Raw genomic sequence first — 7,499 nt, 5'->3', positions numbered from 1 at the left:
CCTTTTTCAACAACAGAGGAGGTTTGGCAAAAAATAAATAAAAAGTAATGTGTTTAGTGAATTCCGGAGAACGAGACAGCAAACCAAGCCCCCCCCCCCCCCCCACACCAACATAAATCGAATACACCGAGGACAACTCCGATCCAAATCGCTATTTGGGTCCCCCCAACCCACCCACCCACCCTTCCTATGGCCGTTGAATCACATCGCTTCCCCAGCTGCGCGTCTCTCCCACGCACATCCTGCAGCTCCAGGTGCTCCTGCTGCTAAATCCCCGCCGTTAGAGCGTCAGTCCGCATGCTGCTGCTGCTGCTGCTGCTGCGTCTCCGGCTGAGCCCTCCGACGGCTTTGCGGGGCAGTTTCTCTCCAGGTGCATGCCGGCCGCCTTTTTGCGCACTCCCGCCGTCGCTCAGTGCACACTACCTGCGCTGTTCGACCGCCGGGGAGGGGGAGGAGGGGGAGGGTTGCAGGTGCGTTACTGTGGAGAACAGACTCTCCCTTCTCTCGCTCCGTCACCGGCTCTCTCTCCTGACGCATCTTTGTCATGTTGCGCCATCTGCTGCGGCTAAAAGATAAATGTTTATCCTGATTAATAAGGTGGATTGTACTGCAGAACACCTTCTCTCAATACTCATTTGACCTTCTCTCGTATTTTTATATTGATATTTAGTGTTCCTCATATTGTGTCCTCGCCCTACCACAGAACAAAACAAATGAAAGAAGAAACCAGAAATGATGTTGGGAAAGCAATGCTGCTCTGACAATGAAATGAAAACAGAACAAACTAACTGTATAAACTCACTGCAGACAAAGATACTCATAACACAAATATATGTATGACTCTATTTCTATTTAGAAGACACTGCACAGAGGATCTGAAACAATGACTGTCAGCTCTAAAGCTCAAGAACAGTTCAGGGTTTCCAAGAGAACAGTGAAGATGAATGAATACATGTTGTTCGTGGTGCTCGCAGCATTCAAAGGATTTCATTAATTCAAGAGTCTATATTCTGCACAAGTCAACAGTTCTCATTGGGACCATTTCCTCCAGCGAGTTTCACAACTTTGAGGTCAAAGAATTATTGAAAGAAACAGGACGCCCTGACTCAGAGTCCATGTTTGAGATTTTTGAAAGAACTCATTTATAGTTTTAGCACGGAGGCAGAGTTTCCGTAAATATCAGGAGAGCATCAGGAGATACATATATGTATATGTATATGTATATATATATATATATATATATATATATATATATATATATATATATATATACATACATACATATGTGTATATATATACATATATACTAGGGGTGTAACAATACGCGTATTCGTATTGAACCGTTCGGTACGAGGCTCACGGTTCGGTACGCATAAAGAACCGAACAATATGTTTGAATAAAAAAAACACATATATATATTTTTTTTTTAACTTTATTTAACCAGGTAGTCCCATTGAGATGAAAAATCTCTTTTGCAAGGGAGACCTGGCCAAGACAGGCAGCAACACAAGAAACACAGAGTTAGACAGAAAAACACAGAACAAGACAAGTTAAAAGAAATTAAAAGTTATAATACTAGTATAATATAATAATATTATCATAATACTAGTGCATTTGGAAAATACAGAAGCTTAAATTGTGGGAAATATTATGTTTTCGGTGGAGCCACTGTTCTCAAACTGGCAACCCACATGACGTAACGGACAGCGTGCTCTCTGACACGCCCACCACCAAAGAAACACGTTCTACTCCAGTCGGCACTTCTGCGCTGTGACACACTACAGTGTAGCGGCTACATGAAGCTAGCTCGCTGCAGTATGGCTGTAGACCAGAACTAGAAGATCCTCCAACGGCCTGCAGGTCTGGTGTTTGGAGCCACGTTGGTTTCTCTGTGAACTATGAGGGCGATGGTGAGAGAGTGGTGGATAAAAAAACAACGCTATGTTGCATTTGCTACACGAGTGTAGGCTCCATCAGTGGGAATACCTCAAACATGTTAACTCATTCACACAGACATCACCCCAGTGTGGCAGTGAGTGGAACTAAACGAACACCTGGAGCAGCACACACGCTTCAAACTCTCCCCGAAGCGTTTAAGCAGCTGTTTACTACCGATAGAACAGGGCTAAAGCATCACCACGGTGTTGGTACATTTATAGCGGCGGACATGAGACCGGACTCTGTCGTGGTAAACGCAGCTTCATGAACCTGCTGAATGTTATTGAGCCCCGTTACACAATTCCTTCACGAGCCCATTTCAGCCAAACCGTAACTCAAGAAAACAAAAGCACGAGAGGAGAATCAAACGTCCGAGGAACCCGCTGCTGCTCTTATGTGTTGCTAAGAAGACACCCCAGAAGACGGGTCACTCAGGTATAGTTCCATCACTGTTCAAAGTCAAAGAATAACTTTATGATGTTAGGTGTAATGAATAAATATATTTTAAAATCAAGTACATTTCTCTGGCATTTATAGTTTTCTACTGTACCGAAACGTACCGAACCGTGGCTCCACTGTATCGTACCCAACCCAACCGTGACTTTTGTGAACCGTTACGGCCCTAATATATATATATATATTCAATTTTAATTCAATATATTTAGTATAGCCCCAAATCACAAATGTGCCTCTTTTGCTGGGCTTTACAATCTGTATGCAACATCCTCTGACCTTTGACCCTCACATCAAAACAGGAAAAACTCCCAAAAAACAGGGAGACAAGAGGAAGAGACCTTAGAAAGCAACAGAGGAGGGATCCTCTAGATCAGGGGTCTCAAACTCCCGGCCCGGCACGTCATTTTATGTGGCCCGCGTATCCGCCAGCAAAAAAAAAAAAATGAATTAATGTTTTTTTAAATTAGACTTGATAATAAAAATATCCCCATAGTCGAAATGATGAGATATAAAGTCATAACTATGATAGAAAGTCATAATTCTGAGATAGAAAGACATAATGATGAGATACTTAAACACAGAAGCAGCTCTTTGGTTACTGTACATTTGACATGTAAATGTATTGTGAGTACATTGAAGACTACTTCAAACGTGTCTTTACAACACATGAAATGCTTCATGTGGGATTGTGCAAACGCACCCTTGAAAGGATTTTAAGCATTGAACAAAGTTATTGTAATAACTTGTGTTTGATATTTGTCTTTGCTATTTTCTTTAATAGTTTGATCTTTGATAGAGTAATGTGGGTTTCTTAACCCTAAATTAAAAGGATTTAAGTTCCAACAGAAATGTGCTTAAATATGTTTACATTTATATAACTGCATGTACAATATGTTTACACTTGAATAAACAATAATCAAATGCAGAGACAGTTATTTAACAATATGTTATGAGTAGTTACATTTACAACCGGCCCTTTGAGGGCGCCGTGATGCTGATGTGGCCCGGAGAGAAGATGAGTTTGACACCCTGCTCTAGATGGACAGAAGTGTGAAAGATGTCATGTGTAGAAAATGAACATGCCAGAGTTACAACACATTCAATGCATATGACAGAAATGATTCATATAATGAGAGTAAGCAGAATAATGATGGAAACATTATGACTAATAACAGCAGAAGTGGATACAGTAGAATAATGACAACTGTAAATAAAATATATTCATTCACTGTTAAATAATATGCACTATACTTGTAAAGCTTATATTGCGGAGTTGTGAGGTCACTGTAAGTAGGTCAAAAACGCCGAATGGGGCATTCCGTCACCCGTTCGTACGATAGGAACAGATACAGTGGCCCTGAAAGTAACGCTTGCTTAAACCACCAGATTAGGGCAGAAACTGCCATCTTAGAGTAGGAGAAGAGCTCTTTTTATCTATTCACACAGAGACTTCGAAATAGTTTAGAACTGCACTCCTTTCATTTTCTTCACCTTAAGTGTTAACAATATGCTGTAGATCAACATTTCACACACACTGACGTTCCAGAGAAGGCAGGTTTCGGACGTGAGCCAGTGTGGATGAAGCTGTCCAGAGCTCCATCAGGCCATTTGAATGCTAGAAACAAATCCGCCTCTGCTTTGATTTTGACCAATGGCTCCACAAGGAGAACCAGATGGACACGCCTGCGCACTCTGCTATAAGCGCTCTTTGGTTTCACTTTTGGCACTCTTTGCTTTTGCTAGGGGACGTTTAACTGCTGGACATAATACTTCTGTCACGAATAAATCTTATTGCTTGAATTGAGCTAAACGCCTCGATCTCAGTCTGTTAACTCGATCTTCATTCTTAACATGGTAGCAGAGTTAGGTTATAACGATCCAAGACTATTTTTTCATCGAGTAACAGACTTTTTTCTGTCGACAGAAAGAAAAAATCAGGGCGTTTTCCCCAGAGGCTGGGAAGGCCAGAGGCCTACTGGTGCCATTCTGCTCAACTCTGAGAAACTGATCAAACAGCGCGCTGAATCAAAAGGTAAAGCAGAGCCTATTTAAATGAATTCTGCAGATTGTATATAGGAAAACCTAAATTGAATTGATCGGAAGTACTGGAGTGTGAGTATGAATTGCCTTGACTAAATTTTTAAAGATAAATTGCCGAGCATTGTGACAGAATTGTTATGACAGCAGTGGGGTTTTTTACTATAGCATGTACATGTGTGTGAGTGGATCTAACAGAAATTGATGGTTGTTAACATTGTATAAGCTGCCATTGTGTTCACCGCGTAAGCTTTGATTGACTGTTCAGAGGTTACACAGCCGTGGCGAAAGCTTCGGTTCGCTGACCAATGACGGTCTGAAAGACTGAATTCCGGGCCACACTGTTGATTTATGCGAAGTTGCAAGCTGAGATTTGGATCAAGTATATAGAAAGTGTTGTTGAAATACGCTGATGTGAAAGTAGTGTGTCTGGAGACTGCACAGCGCCATTTCCTAAAGGGACCACGTTCATGCATGTTGTACACTGTAAAACGAAGATCCATCCAGAGAATTTTAATTGAGAAAAATAAATTGATGAGGTTAAATAGGAGGTTGAATTGATGGTTTGTGTACCAGTATTGCAGAAGTGGCAGTGTATGGTTTTGCATGCAGCATAGATGTGCTCAGGGAGACATCGATTCAATTGTAGCACAAGATATCGCCACTTTCTTCGGAACCGTGTTCACACAAGGCGTACACTGTAAACAAAAAGGTCAATAGACCTTTCCTGACGAGGTCTGTGTGCGATTATTTGTGGGATCACGGCTGTGTGTGGTCGATTGAGTGCTGGGTAATGTCTCAGGGAGACACAGGTCAGAATTCAGAGAATGCACAAGAATTCGCCATTTCCTTCGGGACCGTATTGGCACAAGGCGTACACTGTAAACAATAAGGTCAATAGATCTTCCCTGACGAGGTCTGTGTGCGATTATTTGTGGAATCACGGCAGTGTATGGTCGTTTGAGTGTTGAGTAATGCCTCAGGGAGGTATCCATTTCCTTCGGGGACCGGGCTCGTGAAAACGCTATAAGAACAAATCCATATGTGATTTGTGCGTATTTCAGTGACGGCAGTGTATGGTTTCAATTTGGTAAGGATGAGAGTGACTGCGTGAAGCGTACATGTGTGAGACACAGCTGAGATTTGAAGTGTGCAGAGGCTCGTGTGTGTTTGCCAGTGATTGACGGTCAGTGGAGCAGAGCACACTCATGAGACACAAACTTTGCATTCAACACAGGCACACGAACACGAGGATAGAAGAGGAAAGCTGAGGGTTAATATACGTGTCAGTTTTACTGGTGTAGTTACAAAGATTACAGATTTATTGGAAATTGTGTTCCATAGGGGCCGTCAACAAATTTAGAAGCGAAGACAGAGCAGGCATTCATTCAGTCAGAGAGACACTGGGAAAAAAAGGGAGTGAAAATTTCAGATAAGAAACCAGGTGCAGGGAGTGTAGGATCTAGGCCAAGGTCAGAGGGCACAAGAAAATTTGGGAGAAGCTTTGGCTCCCTCTGGTGGCACTACAGGAACTGCACAAGAAAATTTGGGAGAAGCTTTGGCTGCCTCTGGTAGCACTACAGGAACTGCAGAAGAAAATTTGGGAGAAGCTTTGGCTCCCTCTGTTGGTACTTCAGGAACTGCAAGAAGAACATTTGACAGGAGTTTTGGCTCCCTCTGTGGGTACTTCAGGAACTGCAAGAAGAACATTCGACAGGAGCTTTGGCTCCATCTGGTGGACATTCGGGAGTACGGCATCCAAACATTTTATATTGAAAAATTTGAGATTTGAAATTTGAAATTTGAAATTTGAAATTTGAAGTTTGAAATTTGAAATTTGAAATTTGAAAAAAAAAAAAAAAAGAAGAAGATTGGAATTGATAAAAAAAAAAAAAAAACGATTTGAAAAAAAAAAAAAAAGAGAAAGAAGACGAAGAACACAAGAAGACATGGCTGGAGCTGTGGCTCCATCTGGTGGCTACTCAGAAGTACTGCGTGCAAAACTGAAAAAAAACAGTAACAGAGACTGGAGGCAGGACTGCATGGAAAAGAGACAAGACACATTGGGATAAATGCATGAAACGATGGCAAGAGGAGGGATGGTGGAAGGCGGCCAGTCCACTACCTCCATCAGTCAACAACCTTCGGCTCTTCACCAACGATTTGACAAAACGAGTGGCTCAAGCACAGACTGCAGAGAGAAATCAAATGACAAATCAAACCAAGCGATGGGGGTTCGCTAACCCACTGAAGCAAGCCCGCAAAGACAGAGAAGAGGAAGAGCGAGTGGCAATGATGGCACTAGGGATGGCCATGACAGATCGGATGCAGGTGGACATGCCAACCGGAAAAGAAAAAACCTGGTCCCGTCTGTCACTCAACATCAACCCCCTGGACGTCACCCCTACCACTCAAGCCCCGGTAGGTCTGGAAAAGGCTGCACAGGAAACGAGCCAAACATCTCTGGCCCCGGTTCCTCCCCCACCCTCAACTAGCCTGTATCCAGCACTTCCTCCGGTTCCTCCCCCACCCTCAACTAGCCCATATCCCAGACTACACCAACAACACCACCATTCTCAGAGAGATGTTGAAGGAAGTGGGCACAAGAAATCTTACTGCCACCCTCACATGGACAAAAGAGGCTGAAGCAGCCTTCTCCCACTTGAAGCAAGCACTTGCACATGCCGCCGCACTCATGTCCCCAGACTACTCCCTACCGTTCCACCTTGATGTTTCTGAAAGAGACAGCCTACTCAATGCTGTACTGTTGTGGAATATTTCTGTGAAGAGAACACAGTCTCACAGACACATCACCGTCATCTGTGTGAGATGCTCTGATGACACAGTCAAATGCATAGACATTTATACCCAAACAGCATGCTGGTATAATAAAAGATGTCAAGGCAGATGTTTTTCTTTGAAGCATAGTGTCCTGTCTTTACGATACCCTGAAGGCGCTTTATGGCCGGTTTACGAATCCCTTTGTTATCAGTTTGTCCCACAATATTTATGGAGACATCAGATGCTTCCTTTGATGTCTCCGTGAACGGGTTAAAGAGTTAAGTCA

Source organism: Melanostigma gelatinosum (genome assembly GCF_949748355.1).
Source record: "Melanostigma gelatinosum genome assembly, chromosome: 12".
NCBI classification, from domain to species: Eukaryota; Metazoa; Chordata; class Actinopteri; order Perciformes; family Zoarcidae; genus Melanostigma; species Melanostigma gelatinosum.
Note: the sequence above shows the minus strand (reverse complement) of the source record.